A 17107-nucleotide genomic window follows, 5' to 3' on the forward strand; every position below is an offset into this window, starting at 1 on the left:
TTATTAGTTCTGTTTTTACTGTCATTCTCAGTGCTGGCAGGAGCACTAGGTAGAGCAAGCAGCAGAAGCCTCCTGATGAAGGCTCTGGAGACTGGCACTTTCTTTTATGCAAATTAAGCACTGCAGTATACTAATATGGTGTTTAAGTATCCCACTATACTAATGGGCTGACCATCATATCTACTGGGCTTCACATCCATATCTCTTTAAACATTAGTAAAATGCCTTTTTATGGTTAATCGTGAGCTGTAATACAAAAAACCTTCTGAACATAACCTGATCAATTTCCACCACGCCTTTAGGATTACTGTCACTTTGTGCTCTTGCTTGTAAGATAACCTCCTCACATAAAGGTTACTTCCCTCACACTCTGTTGCTTGATCTGCAGCCACATGTGTGCCATGGCAGTATTTGACAACATAACTGTTCTTTGAGGAATGATTACACGTTTCTTCGAATATGGGACACTCCTGGTTGTTTGTCATATGCGCCACCCAACCACCCCAATGAAATTGTCCTATGAACCTGATATTACTTTCATAACCCTTGTACCCTTCACCATTCTAACAGCAACTCCTACGTCAATCCTGTGCCCTCCCTCACCCCAGCCCCCACCTCCAGAGGTAGGGAAAAGGACAATAGTAATAGTAAGAGACCCGAAATGAGAAAAATTGAATAACAAGTAAAATGTCCTTAAAGTACAATGTCAGCGTATGTTAAAATTTTTTACAAAAAACAAAACTTTTTTAATTTAAAACAAAAAAAATTTAGTAGCGGGATGTTGGGTTTATAGGGGATAAGGGTGGGGAGTGTTTTAAAATATTATAATTTTGAAGCTATATTTGTTAAATATTGAAAGAAATTTAAAAATAAAAATAATGAAATTAAAAAATATATATATTTTTTGTAGCGGGATGTTGAGTTTATAGGGGATAAGGGTGGGGAGTGTTTTAAAAAAGTATAAATTTGAAGTAATATTTGCTTAAGAACTTTAATAAAATGTAAAAAAAAAAATCAAATAAAAAAAAAATTTGTAGCGGGATGTTGGGTTTATAGGGGATAACGGTGGGGAGTGTTTTAAAAAATTATCAATTTGAAGCAATATTTGTTAACATTTTTTTTTAAATTAAAAAATTTGAAATTAAATAAAAAAAATATATGTTTAAAAAATTTTATTTTAAATTTTTTTACATTTTATTCACAATTCATAATTTTGTAATTAATTTAAAAAAAATGAAAATTTAATTTAAAAGTGTAAAATAACATTTATGTTTAGAAAACACATATTATAGTACTATAATATTTAATTTGTTTGTATAAATTTATTATTGATGTATTATACATATTTTATTGGTTTACAGCTACTACTCAAATTTAATGTAGACTGGAGTGGGAATAGTAAATTATATTTAATTAGTGTTCAGCACCTACCCAAATTTAATGTAGACTGGAGTGGGAATTGTAAATTATAATTAATTTGTGTCCAGCACTTACCCCAATGTTATGTAGACTGGAGTGGGAATAGTAAATTATATTTCAATAGTGTCCAGCACCTACCCCAATTTTATGTAGACTGGAGTGGGAATAGTACATTTTATTTAATTAGTGTCCAGCACCTACCCCGATTTAATGTAGACTGGAGTGGGAATAGTAAATAATTTTAAATTAGTGTCTAGCACCTACCCAATTTAATGTAGACACTGGAGTGGGAATAGTAAATTATATTTAATTAGTGTCCAGCACCTACCCCAATTTAATGTAGAATGGAGTGGGAATAGTAAATTATATTTAATTAGTGTCCAGCAGCTACCCCAATTTAATGTAGAATGGAGTGGGAATAGTAATTTTCATTTAATTAGTGTCCAGCACCTACCACAATTTAATGTAGACTGGAGTGCGAATAGTAAATTATATTTAATTAGTGTCCAGCACCTACCCCAATTTAATGTAGACTGGAGTGGGAATAGTACATTATAATTATTAGTGTCCAGCACTTACCCCAATTTTATGTAGTGTGGAGTGGGAATAGTAAATTATAATTAATTAGTGTCCAGCACTTACCTTAATTTTATGTAGACTGGAGTGCGAATAGTAAATTATAATTAATTAGTGTCCAGCACTTACCCCAATTTTATGTAGACTGGAGTGGGAATAGTAAATTAAATTTAATTAGTGTCCAGCACCTACCCCAATTTAATGTAGACTGGAGTGGGAATAGTAAATAATTTTAACTTATTGTCCAGCACCTACCCCAATTTAATGTAGACTGGAGTGGGAATAGTAAATTATATTTAATTAGTGTCCAGCACCTACCCCAATTTAATGTAGAATGGAGTGGGAATAGTAATTTTTATTTAATTAGTGTCCAGCACCTACCACAATTTAATATAGACTGGAGTGGGAATAGTAAATTATAATTAATTAGTGTCCAGCACCTACCCCAATTTAATGTAGACTGGAGTGGGAATAGTAAATCGTATTTAATTAGTGTTCAGCACCTACCTCAATTTAATGTAGACTAGAGTGGGGATAGTAAATTATAACGAATTAGTGTCCAGCACTTACCCCAATTCTATGTAGAGTGGAGTGGGAATAGTAAATTATAATTAATTAGTGTCCAGCACTTTCCCCAATTTAATGTAGACTTGAGTGGGAATAGTAAATTATATTTAATTAGTGTCCAGCACCTACCCCAATTTAATGTAGACTGGAGTGGGAATAGTAAATAATTTCAAATTAGTGTCCAGCACCTACCCCAATTTAATGTAGACTGGAGTGGGAATAGTACATTTTATTTAATTAGTGTCCAGCACCTACCTCAATTTAATGTAGATTGAAGTGGGAATAGTGAAATATATTTTATCAGTGTTCAGCATGTACCACAAAATAATGTAAATTGGAGTGGGAATAGTAATTTATTTATGACTATAAATAAATGTATACAATTTGTGTGTAGTTGGAGTCTTTTATTTTTTAATAACATGACAAAAAAAACAAGAAACATTAGTATTACATTTTTATTTCATACTAATTTATTTGGTTACATATATTTGACAACGTTTTTTATGGTGAATCTACATTTTTATATTTGTTTGAAATTGTACATTTTATTAAAAAAATATTTAATATAGATGTAAGTATGGTTTAAAATGATAACAAAAAAGTACAATTTTTCACATATTATATAACATTTTTATATTGTTATACATGTTGGTTGTACATACTGTTTTTATATTAATATTAATATTAAAAGTATTATTATTATTTTTTTAACCCCTTCCCTGCTCATGACGAGCTCAGCTCGTCATGCAGTACACTGGTCGTGTGCTTATGACGAGCTGAGCTCGTCATGAAGAATGGGAATCTAGGATCTCCAGCACAGGAGGGGAATTCAGCAAGCAGCGATGTGGTTAAACAATATATTTAAATGAAAAAAACATTTTAACACAGGTTTATTTATATACAAATTGAACATTTATTTCACAGAATTTTGTACAATTTTTCCAGGTTTTAATAATTATAATAATAAATATTATGTATTTTATAATATTTATCTTTATAATTTTACAAAATATATACATTTTGTTACGTATTTTAATACAAACAAAAAACATTTTTTTGACATAGTATTTATTTTTAAATCTGTAAAGGAATATTTAAAAAAATTAAATAATATGTTTGTAAGGTTAATCTATTGTATTAGTTTTGGGTCTTTTATTTTGTAACCGCTTTAGGTCGCTTTGTGTCATTTGGATGAAGACCAGCTCGCGGTTGGGAGACACTTCACTTCGCTAAAGGTAAGGTTTGTTTTATATGTTTTAAGTGTGTTTTAAAGTACTTTTGATAGTAGTGTGGTACTATTTAGTGTTGTCAGAAGTAAATTAGTTATATTAAACTGTTTGATATGTTGTAATTACGTATGGTGGATGTACGTATTTTTAGCTCGTTTTAGGCTTGTTTGTAGAGTCAGTATTTCAATGTTTAAAGTATATTTAGGTGAAATATAATGTTACTAGTGATGTTAGTAGGTGTTTATGTGTTGTTTTATGTGGGTGGGAATGTATGTTTTATATATTTTTGTTGCAGGTGTTCGTGATATCTGAAGCAGTCTTTTTTTTTTTTAAAGAATTGTTTGTTAGTTTTATTAACTAATGGATTTTGAACACTTCTTTAAATTTATCGGGTTTCCTGAAACGTTTGTTCTATATTTTTATAAATTTTTTGTTTTTTTATGGTTATTCAAAGGATATTCGTTGAATGGATCATTTAATTTTGGGACAGTTGCATTTTTTCATTTTATTTTGGGCAAACTTTTTCCTAACTGGATTGTTTTGGTGAAGATGGATTCTATAGCACTTGGAATACGCTTGGTAAGTTTTTTACATTTTTTTTATTATGGGTGGGTAATGTTATTATCATTATTGTTATGTTTTATTTATTTCAAATTTAATTAATGTGTGTATATATATTTAATAAAATATTACATATATTGAACACATTATTTTTTTTAGATAAAAATATATTATTTTTATTTATATTGTATTGGTTTTATTTTTTAGGACTGGTTTGTTGTTCACAGTAATTTAGAGAAGTGTTTTGGCTATTATGTTGAGGTATTCAATGCCTTTTGTGCTAGAGTACAACTTTACTTGTTGTTCTAGGTATTTGTGCATTTGCTTAGTTCAGTAATTGTTTGTTCCATTCTGAACTCTTGATAGCTTTTTTCTTTTTGTAGGCATTTAATACATTTTTCTAAACTTGGTTTAGTTCGGCCAATTGATTGTAGGAAGGCATTGTGCCAGCCTTCAACAGCGTTGTATGTTTTTGATTCACCATTTAAGGTGCTTCGGTGAACGTTCCACCAGGGTATTAGGAATTTAGGATTTCTTCTGTTGCCAGATCTGTGGAGTCTGCCTACCCAGGTATCTTTAAAGTAGTCTAAAAGTTGACTTAATTTAGCTTCATTTTGTTTATAAAAGGTGCTATCAATTAAAAGGTTGTAGTGTTCTACTACGTCTGTTTCTGGAACGTAAGCCAGTGCTGTGAGTTTTTTTATTTGATATGCAAAAGATGAGTTTGTTGCATATTCTATGCTTAAAGTTGTCTTTTGTAAATGTCTCCATAGACACTGGTTAAAGTGATAATAGCAGCCTTGAATACAGGTATAGGGGTGTATTTTTAAAATACTTGAAAGCATTGCTTGTTCAAAATCAAGTATTATTTTTTCAGGGGAATAGTCATTAATTTTTTGTTTGATTGTGTTTAATAATTCCATATATGTGGAATTCGTTTCATTTGGTAGCAGTGCATAAAGTAGAGGTATGTTGCAGTTTTGATATAGGCCATATATTGTGTATAATTGGAAAAAAGGTTTGGGACAGATGTTAAAAGTCCCATGAGTCTTTTATCATTGCTTTCATTGTCGTAAATGACAAATGGTCGTATGTTTAAAGTTATAGTTTGGTTAGGATTTAAATTTATATCGCTATATGTTCTAGGAGGTGGAGTGGTAGTAGTAGTTGTGTAGTAGTTGTTCTTTTTGTCCGTGCTATTGTTCTTTTTAGGGAAACAAGATTTGGCATCTGAGTAGTCGCTGTTTTAGGTATTTTGGGAATTTGTTCTTTTAAGATGACGTTTGTTGCTTTTTGGGAACCTGTGCTTGCCTCTTTTATGTTTTCCAGTGCTGTTCTAACTTCTATTTCTGTTACGTTTGGTGGGTGGTTGTGTTCCTTAGTGTAAAGTACTGTTGCTTCTCTAGTTGTTGCCCTTCCATAACATTTGTTGGAGTAATATTTGCAACATTTCCAATTAACTTTCATCCCAAATTGTTTCTCTTGGGTGTAAGTGTAACCCATGTAGCAGAGTAATAGTTTTCCTTTCTGGCTGGTATCAAATTCAGCTCCTTCACTCATTTTGTTGTTTGTTATTCTACAAGAAATATATTTTGCAGTTATTTAAAAAATAATGTATGTATTTTAAGTTCATTTAAAAAACAGTTCTATAGTATATACTTACATTTTTAGAAATTCTGTCTTTGATTTTGATGTACTTGACTTTTTAGTTGTGGCCTTTATTTTCTGTGTTTTGTAGATCTGTTAGGAAAAATTGCATTTATTCGTGTTAATTGTTCAGAGATATTTTTTAGGTTGCAATAACAGTTTTTGCTATAAATTTAGCTTAAACTTATTTTATGTTTTTAAGAATATGTTTGAACATACTTACTTTGTTAGTTGTATCTTGGTTTTCTGAATTTTGTTCTCTGTTCTTTGTCAGTAGAGTATTCTGTAGTGGTAGGAGAAAATAAAAAGTAGATATGCATTAGTAATTTGAACATGTTTGTTATTTTTAACATTTTAACAGTTAGTTTAATGTTTGAACATACTTATTTTGTTAGTTGAACCTTGGTTTTCTCAATTCTGTTCTCTGTTCTTTGTTTGTAGAGTATTCTGTAGTGGTAGGAAAAAATAAAAAGTAGATATGCATTATTAATTTGATCATGTTTGTAATGTTTCACATTTTAGCTGTTTATTTTAGTTACTTACTTTTAATCCATTGAATTTTAGGTTCAATCTTGATGTTCTTGTACGTGTAGTCGAATTTATCCAATGTATTTTCTCCTCTTGTTTTTTTCTTCATGTGGTTTGTGTTTAGTGTGTAATTGTTTAATAGTGGTTTGGAGTTAGTAATTAGTTTGCTATTGGTTAATTTATATTTTCAGTGTTTTCATTGGTCAGTTTGTATTTTTGAATATATGTTAGGGTTTTTGTTTCTATATAAGGCAAACTTAAAATAATAATTGTGGGTGTTAATTTTTATAATTTAATTAAAATCTTTTATTTAAATTTTTTAAATTATTATATGTTTTATAAATCTGAAATGTAATTATATTTATAGTTTGTTATGAGAGATGTGTATTTTGGTGTTAATTAAATTTTTATATGTTGGAAAGTATTGTTATATATATAAATCATTTCGTTATATATAAATTAACAATAATATTGTTGACGATAAATGTGTTCTCGGTATTTTTAACTTAGTGTATATATTTTAATGTAGTCGATATTTAAATCTTTCGATATGTATGTTGTCGATTTTAGTGAGATCGATGTTTATATAGGTCGATATTGTGTATCCAATATTTTTGTATGTTTTTAGTTATGTATAGGATGTCGATATTATTGTGTTCGATAATTTAGTGCCAATATTTTTGTAGCACGATATTGTGTCTTTCGATAATATGTCAGTGATTCCAAGTCAGCATAATGTGTCAGAGCAAACCCCCAAGGTTGGCCTAACTGAACCAGGAGTGGAAATAACTCAAAATAATATTTGGGGGGGCGGGGGGGCAGGAATGAACAAAATCAGTGCAACTAACCTGAAAGAGAGAAAGGAAGTAAGGCAGGAACTGGAACAGGGTAAGTGCAAAGTCTAACTACCTGAGACATAGCCCTTCTCGGGCTGTGCCTTTTTTTTTAGCTTTTACGTGATTGGGAATTTGTTTTAGGTATGCTAGGTGCATGCGAGAGTGGGTGGGATCCCACCAGAGTGAGCTGCACTACAAAAGCAGAGCCTGCTTTCCAGCTGTTCCAGCTCCTGGCATAGCATTATCCTGTACACCACTGCTTTGTGGGATGCTTCCCCATTCAATGGCCATAGCTTCCATTGACCTTTTCCATGTTGCTATAATCTCCAGATGCCACCTTTTCTATAACAAGGCCTTGTGGGTGAGTGTTTATATGGGCCTCCAATTATAGGTAGGGACAAAGACTGGACGGGCACTATGGCTCTCAGTGTTACCTGCCATCACCTAACCTCACACATTGGGTGAAAAGGGTCAGGCAGGTGGCTGTTAAAAGTCTTTGATCCTTTTCTCTAGAGGTGCTGTGGCAATAAAAGCATTCTGGCCTAAAGGTCAAAATGGAGGACATTATTAGATAAGTAAACAGATGAAGAGAGAAGGATTTTAAGAACATTTATTCCAAACCGGCAGCACATGCCTCAGTGGAAATTGTCAAACACAACAGGTGATGGACCGAATGTGGATCAATGTCACACACTCATCCCAGTCCAAAGATCTGGGCCCAAATCCATCGTTTTTTTGCACTCCACACCACCCTGGGTTAGACAATGGCGATATGCAAATCAGCTCTGACCCTGTGCCCCATGGGAACAGTCCAGTCTGAACTACAAAAGCCATGTCCTTCCCAGAACGGAATCAAGCATCCAAGGACCGGACCGGTTTCGAGGTAACACCTCTCATTAGCCCGGCTAGCTTGACTCCAGTGGTGTGGAGTGCCTGGGACCCACGTCTGGGCATCCCCAGCGCACTTAGGGCGGAATATGCAAACACAACAGGTGATGGACCGAATGTGGTTCAATGTCACACACTCATCCCAGTCCAAAGATCTGGGCCCAAATCCATCGTTTTTTTGCACTCCACACCACCCTGGGTTAGACAATGGCGATATGCAAATCAGCTCTGACCCTGTGCCCCATGGGAACAGTCCAGTCCGAACTACAAAAGCCATGTCCTTCCCAGAACGGAATCAAGCATCCGAGGACCGGACCGGTTTCGAGGTAACACCTCTCATCAGCCCGGCTAGCTTGACTCCAGTGGTGTGGAGTGCCTGGGACCCCAGTCTGGGCATCCCCAGCGCACTTAGGGCGGAATATGCAAACACAACAGGTGATGGACCGAATGTGGATCAATGTCACACACTCATCCCAGTCCAAAGATCTGGGCCCAAATCCATCGTTTTTTTGCACTCCACACCACCCTGGGTTAGACAATGGCAATATGCAAATCAGCTCTGACCCTGTGCCCCATGGGAACAGTCCAGTCCGAACTACAAAAGCCATGTCCTTCCCAGAACGGAATCAAGCATCCGAGGACCGGACCGGTTTTGAGGTAACACCTCTCATCAGCCCGGCTAGCTTGACTCCAGTGGTGTGGAGTGCCTGGGACCCACGTCTGGGCATCCCCAGCGCACTTAGGGCGGAATATGCAAACACAACAGGTGATGGACCGAATGTGGATCAATGTCACACACTCATCCCAGTCCAAAGATCTGGGCCCAAATCCATCGTTTTTTTGCACTCCACACCACCCTGGGTTAGACAATGGCGATATGCAAATCAGCTCTGACCCTGTGCCCCATGGGAACAGTCCAGTCCGAACTACAAAAGCCATGTCCTTCCCAGAACGGAATCAAGCATCCGAGGACCGGACCGGTTTCGAGGTAACACTCCACACCAGGCACTCCACACCACTGGAGTCAAGCTAGCCGGGCTGATGAGAGGTGTTACCTCGAAACCGGTCCGGTCCTCGGATGCTTGATTCCGTTCTGGGAAGGACATGGCTTTTGTAGTTCGGACTGGACTGTTCCCATGGGGCACAGGGTCAGAGCTGATTTGCATATCGCCATTGTCTAACCCAGGGTGGTGTGGAGTGCAAAAAAACGATGGATTTGGGCCCAGATCTTTGGACTGGGGTGAGTGTGTGACATTGATCCACATTCGGTCCATCACCTGTTGTTTTTGCATATTCCGCCCTAAGTGCGCTGGGGACGCCCAGACGTGGGTCCCAGGCACTCCACACCACTGGACTCAAGCTAGCCGGGCTGATGAGAGGTGTTACCTCGAAACCGGTCCGGTCCTCGGATGCTTGATTCCGTTCTGGGAAGGACATGGCTTTTGTAGTTCGGACTGGACTGTTCCCATGGGGCACAGGGTCAGAGCTGATTTGCATATCGCCATTGTCTAACCCAGGGTGGTGTGGAGTGCAAAAAAATGATGGATTTGGGCCCAGATCTTTGGACTGGGGTGAGTGTGTGACATTGATCCACATTCGGTCCATCACCTGTTGTTTTTGCATATTCCGCCCTAAGTGCGCTGGGGATGCCCAGACGTGGGTCCCAGGCACTCCACACCACTGGAGTCAAGCTAGCCGGGCTGATGAGAGGTGTTACCTCAAAACCGGTCCGGTCCTCGGATGCTTGATTCCGTTCTGGGAAGGACATGGCTTTTGTAGTTCGGACTGGACTGTTCCCATGGGGCACAGGGTCAGAGCTGATTTGCATATCGCCATTGTCTAACCCAGGGTGGTGTGGAGTGCAAAAAAACGATGGATTTGGGCCCAGATCTTTGGACTGGGGTGAGTGTGTGACATTGATCCACATTCGGTCCATCACCTGTTGTTTTTGCATATTCCGCCCTAAGTGCGCTGGGGATGCCAAGACGTGGGTCCCAGGCACTCCACACCACTGGAGTCAAGCTAGCCGGGCTGATGAGAGGTGTTACCTCAAAACCGGTCCGGTCCTCGGATGCTTGATTCCGTTCTGGGAAGGACATGGCTTTTGTAGTTCGGACTGGACTGTTCCCATGGGGCACAGGGTCAGAGCTGATTTGCATATCGCCATTGTCTAACCCAGGGTGGTGTGGAGTGCAAAAAAACGATGGATTTGTGCCCAGATCTTTGGACTGGGGTGAGTGTGTGACATTGATCCACATTCGGTCCATCACCTGTTGTTTTTGCATATTCCACCCTAAGTGCGCTGGGGATGCCCAGACGTGGGTCCCAGGCACTCCACACCACTGGAGTCAAGCTAGCCGGGCTGATGAGAGGTGTTACCTCGAAACCGGTCCGGTCCTCGGATGCTTGATTCCGTTCTGGGAAGGACATGGCTTTTGTAGTTCGGACTGGACTGTTCCCATGGGGCACAGGGTCAGAGCTGATTTGCATATCGCCATTGTCTAACCCAGGGTGGTGTGGAGTGCAAAAAAACGATGGATTTGGGCCCAGATCTTTGGACTGGGGTGAGTGTGTGACATTGATCCACATTCGGTCCATCACCTGTTGTTTTTGCATATTCCGCCCTAAGTGCGCTGGGGATGCCCAGACGTGGGTCCCAGGCACTCCACACCACTGGAGTCAAGCTAGCCGGGCTGATGAGAGGTGTTACCTCGAAACCGGTCCGGTCCTCGGATGCTTGATTCCGTTTTGGGAAGGACATGGCTTTTGTAGTTCGGACTGGACTGTTCCCATGGGGCACAGGGTCAGAGCTGATTTGCATATCGCCATTGTCTAACCCAGGGTGGTGTGGAGTGCAAAAAAACGATGGATTTGGGCCCAGATCTTTGGACTGGGGTGAGTGTGTGACATTGATCCACATTCGGTCCATCACCTGTTGTTTTTGCATATTCCGCCCTTAGTGCGCTGGGGATGCCCAGACGTGGGTCCCAGGCACTCCACACCACTGGAGTCAAGCTAGCCGGGCTGATGAGAGGTGTTACCTCGAAACCGGTCCGGTCCTCGGATGCTTGATTCCGTTCTGGGAAGAACATGGCTTTTGTAGTTCGGACTGGACTGTTCCCATGGGGCACAGGGTCAGAGCTGATTTGCATATCGCCATTGTCTAACCCAGGGTGGTGTGGAGTGCAAAAAAACGATGGATTGGGCCCAGATCTTTGGACTGGGGTGAGTGTGTGACATTGATCCACATTCGGTCCATCACCTGTTGTTTTTGCATATTCCGCCCTAAGTGCGCTGGGGATGCCCAGACGTGTGTCCCATGCACTCCACACCACTGGAGTCAAGCTAGCCGGGCTGATGAGAGGTGTTACCTCGAAACCGGTCCGGTCCTCGGATGCTTGATTCCATTCTGGGAAGGACATGGCTTTTGTAGTTCGGACTGGACTGTTCCCATGGGGCACAGGGTCAGAGCTGATTTGCATATCGCCATTGTCTAACCCAGGGTGGTGTGGAGTGCAAAAAAACGATGGATTTGGGCCCAGATCTTTGGACTGGGGTGAGTGTGTGACATTGATCCACATTCGGTCCATCACCTGTTGTTTTTGCATAATCAGTGGAAATTGTCAGCATCCTTCAAACAAGCATGATAGGAGCTTACATTCCTATAAAACAAAATCTAGACTCTCTGAACTGAATAAAGGAAAGCCCTGATTTTAGAAAAGACAGAGACAAGTGTTACTGTTATTATCTCTATTCAACATTACTGTGAACCAAAACCCTCCTTTTCCTGCTCTGCCTTTTTAAGTACTATATCTACAGTAACTTGCCAACACTAAAAAGATAGCAGCTTTGGTTGCATGTGGAGATGCATCACTATATGACCTGACCCACTGATGTAATTGTCTCTCCTTTTTAGGTCTCGCTGTAGCCAATGCGCATGCGCATTGCTTCTGCGAGAAATTATGTAGGGGCTCCAGGAAAGCCTAACAAGAGGGCTTTGGAATGCAGATTATGGCCAGTGCATGTGAGGCATTCAAGTGCGAAGCTGGCATCTGGACTGCTTTCGCCAGCGCGCGCTCGGCCTCACTTCCTGCTCCCCGTCTTACTTTCGTTATCGCTCACACCCCATATGCTGGTTCCCTCCCACCCTTCCTTTGATGCCAGAGGGCTTTGGAATGCGGATTATGGCCGGTGCATGTGCCTCACCATTTGCTCCCCTGCCCCCCCATCAGACTTTAAAGGCTGCCGCTCCCCCGCCCTCCCATCAGACTTGAAAGGAATGCACTCCCTGCTATCTTGTTGTTTTAGCCCTACACTCGCCATGCATTAGCTAAAGCTCACCAGTGGGCTTTTTGCCCCTCACTAAAAGCTCCTCTCCTTACGTCTCTTTCTCGCTCCCGCACCCACGCTCTTTCTGTTACTCCTTGCTCTCTTTATCTCCATTCCTCCCCTGTAGTTCTCTCTCATTCTCGCGCTCTCCCTCACTCTCCCCGTAACATCCCTCTTGCTAACCTACTTTCCTTTCAATGCTGAATATTGAAAAATATAAGCAGTCGCCAGGTGTTTTAACTCAATTGGAAATAGGGAGGGAGCACACTCCTGACCTCTCAGCCGGGTCGCCCCTTCGCATTCTGGTACATGCAGTTCATACGATTCAGGACCAAGTTCGTAAGTATTGCACCAAGGTTGGTGCAAGCAGGTGCTTGGTACCAGGTATCTCTAGACACGAGTCATGGCTCGTGTTTCAGGATAGTATCCTTCATCAGTAGAGATCAGTTTGGGGTGCCTAAGAGGCTGCCAAACAATCCAGGCTTCGTTGCCACTCGGGCACGGAGGGGCTTCGCCTATAGCTCGTCAGCTTTGGAGGCTCACGGGAGCCCCAAAAACAGGAAACAGGGAGGGAGCACACTCCTGACCTCTCAGCCGGGTCGCCCCTTCGCATTCTGGTACATGCAGTTCGTATGATTCAGGACAAAGTTCATACGTATTTCACCAAGTTTGGTGCAAGTCAGTACTTGGTATAAGGTATCTCTAGACACGAGACATGGCTCGTGTTTCTGGATAGTATCCTTCATCAGTAGAGACCAGTTTGGGGTGGCTAAGAGGCTGCCAAACAATCCAGGCTTCGTTGCCTCTCGGGCGCGGAGTTGCTTCACCTATAGCTCGTCAGCTACGGAGGCTCACAGGAGCCCTAAACAGGAAACAGGGAGGGAGCACACTCCTGACCACTCCAACTCCACTCTCCAACTCCACCCTCCAACTCCACACTCCAACTCCACCCTCCAACTCAACCCTCCAACTCCACCCTCCAACTCCACCCTCCAACTCCAACTCTACCCTCCAACTCCACCCTCCAAATCCACCTTCCACCCTCCAACTCCACCCTCCAACTCCACCCTCCAACTTCAGCCTCAAACTCCACCTCCACCCTCCAACTCCAAATCCACCCTCCAACTCAAACTCCACCCTCCAACTCCAACTCCAACCTCCAACTCCACCCTCCAACTCCACCCTCCAAATCCACCCTCCAACTCCACCTCCACCCTCCAACTCCACCCTCCAACTCCACCCTCAAACTCCAACTCCACCCTCCAAATCCACCCTCCACCCTCCAACTCCACCCTCCAACTCCACCCTCCAACTTCAGCCTCAAACTCCACCTCCACCCTCCAACTCCAAATCCACCCTCCAACTCAAACTCCACCCTCCAACTCTAACTCCAACCTCCAACTCCACCCTCCAACTCCACCCTCCAAATCCACCCTCCAACTCCACCTCCACCCTCCAACTCCACCCTCCAACTCCACCCTCAAACTCCAACTCCACCCTCCAAATCCACCCTCCACCCTCCAACTCCACCCTCCAACTCCAACTCCACCCTCCAACTCCAACTCCACCCTCCAACTCCACCCTTCAACTTCAACTAATAATAATAATAATAATAATATTACATCTTAAAAAGCGCCTGGTTACGCCATCTCGGCGTGTCCCCGCGCTGGGTGAGCCACAGCAGCAGACAACAGACTAGAGAACTATGCCACAAACAGGTAGGTCTGCAATATCTTGCGGAATTTGGTTTTGGAACACTCCAACCTCAGAGAGATAGGTAGTGTGTTCCAATTGCGAGCAGCCAGACAGCGAAAAGAACGGCCATCCATTTTCGCCCTCTTTATTTTCGGAATGACCAGATGCCCCATCCCGCTAGATCCGAGGCATCTACTGGGCGAGTATTTGGTGACTTTCAGCCTGATTCATGAAAAACGAAATCTGCGAATTCTAAATTGCGATTAATACCGAATCGCAATTTAGAATTCGCAGAATGGGATTCATCAAAAACTGCGAAAAAATAAAGCGAATCGCAACCGGCCGCAAAAGGCGATAGCAATTGTCCAAAATCGCAGAAAAATCGCTAAATCCATCCAATTCCGTGTAGGAATAGCGATCTCGCAATTTGCGAGATCGCAAATTGCGATCTCGCTAATAGCGACATTGCAAAAACGGGAAGTCGCATTTCGAGCACAGTGATGACATCACAACCAGGAAGCAGGCAGTTCCCTCCCCCATTGAGAACACTGAGGCAGAGATCGAAGCAGCACCAGTCAGAGCTCCTCTCAGAACACCTCCAGACTTGGAAACTTTTGGATATTGGAGACTGCAGCAATGGCAGAGGATGCAGCAGCAGGGCCCAGTGACACCGGGCGCAAGCGCAAGCTAAAATTCTCGGAGCAGGAACTGGAGCATCTAATAGATGGAGTCTGCCAAGACCACACCAAACTTTTCGGCAAGGACTCCAGGAGGGTGCCTGAGGCCGAGACACGGCGACTGTGGCTGCGGATCCGCGCCAGAGTCTAAGCAGTGGGAGTGACACAGAGGTCCATAGACGACCTCAAAAAGAGGTGGTACGACCTCCGAGGTCGGGCCAAGGAGAGGGTGGAAGAGAGGCTGGGTGAGAGCCTAGCAACTGGAGGTGGAGATCCAACAGTCCCTCTCAACACCCCCCTGGAGGATCGTGTGGAGGACACACTGCAGCGTGAGGCATGTGTTGGGGTCATCCATCTGGATTCATCCCGACCCACTCAAGACAGCCAAGGTAAGTGGCATGCGACTGCGACCCTGTCCCCTAACAATGGCCATGACCCTATAGCCTCCCATAATCAACCCCAGTCATGCAACCCATGCACATCAGGACATGCCCAATTGCATTGTGGGACAGGTAGTCTGCCCACAATATACTAAAACTCCAATGCAGCCAGACATGTCCCAATATACGCTATGCAACCGGCAGTCAGGGAATGTTAGCCAGCATGCATGTAGCAACTGCACATGTGATAGATACATGCAATTAATCTACGTCCACTTTCCATCACAGGTGGCGCAGACAACAACAGCAGTGACAGCGAGAGGCTGCAGATAGATGAAGCATCAGAGGAGCCTAAGGGTGAAGAGGAGCAAACAACCATACAACTAGCTCCATTAGGCACAGCTCCATTGCCAGCTGCAAGACCACCACCAGCAGCGCCAGCTCCATCAGGCACAGCACCATTGCCAGCTGCAAGACCACCACCAGCGGCACCATCAACATCCGGTGCTGCTAGACCTGCGACACAGCGCACACCCACTGTGGCCAGCCAGCACAGCAAGCATGTCAGGGAGCCGCAGCAGAGCACAGTACGCACCGGCAGGAGGGCGACGGCTGTGCGTGTGCCAGGGCTCAGTATTGAGCGCCGCATGCTGCGTGTGCACCATTTGCAGGCACGACGCCAAGGTGCTATTCAACTTCAGCTGCACAACATAGGCAGAAATGTTGCCAATGTGTCCGATTGAATTGACTGGATGACAACTGCCATGGAGGCAAACACAGCGGCCATCATCAGCCAGCGCAACATCGCCCGCCGCCGTCACCGCCAGCTACTCACGCGCCTCTCTGCCTACACGCGTTCCAACTACGTGATAGGAAATGCCACCTCCCAGCTGTCACGTAGGTCTATGGCAATGCAGCTGCAGATGGTGCAATGCTGCAAGGACGTGGCGCGTGTCCTTGAGCAGGTGACCAGTGCTGTACTGGCACTACAACCAACTGGCCCAGCCAATGGTGGTGGGGATGACACAAGCGAGGGGACCTCGAGTGTCAGCAGCCTGTCTGCCACACAGGTCGGTGTCCTACGCCGCAGCAGCAGGCCCAGTGCGGGTTCACGTGCCCTGCCTGAGGAGGAGCCTGAGAGGCGACTGGGTGCCGCGCGCCGGAGGCGCACATGACTTTTCAATCCATGGGCAGGGACATGCTGATGACAGAAGCATGTCGTGTTAATAACATTGAGCAGTATGGCGCAATACTACTCATATGTAAATCATTACATTTATTCCTTATTATTGTGCATTCAACAATAATATTTATTGAAGCATTGAACATCGGCCTCCTGTCATTATTTCCATTGTCATGCATTTGGGAATTGTTGGGTGAGGGGAGTGGGTGCACTAGAAACAGTTCATTGTGATGTGGTTGCGCCGTCTGTGTCCTTCAGCAGGATGTTCCCCGCGAGCATGACGCACATGTGCAGGTGGCCGGTCGTCCCCTTCCGACTCACTGCCAGAGATCTCTACAGGAATCCGGCGCTTGGTAGCAATGTTGTGTAGTATTGCACACACAGCCACAATGCGGCAGCAGACATCAGGACTGTAGTACATGGCCCCACCAGTCTTGTGCAGTATGCGGAATCTGCTCTTCAGTAGCCCAAATGTCCTCTCAATGCAATTCCTTGTGCGTATGTGTGCTACGTTGTAACGCCGTTGCTGTGGTGTAGCAGGGTTGAGGTATGGGGTGAGGAGGTATTCACGGAGAGCGTAGCCACTGTCACC

The sequence above is a fragment of the Lissotriton vulgaris genome, chromosome 2_1 (genome assembly GCF_964263255.1).
Source record: "Lissotriton vulgaris chromosome 2_1, aLisVul1.2, whole genome shotgun sequence".
Taxonomy (NCBI): domain Eukaryota; kingdom Metazoa; phylum Chordata; class Amphibia; order Caudata; family Salamandridae; genus Lissotriton; species Lissotriton vulgaris.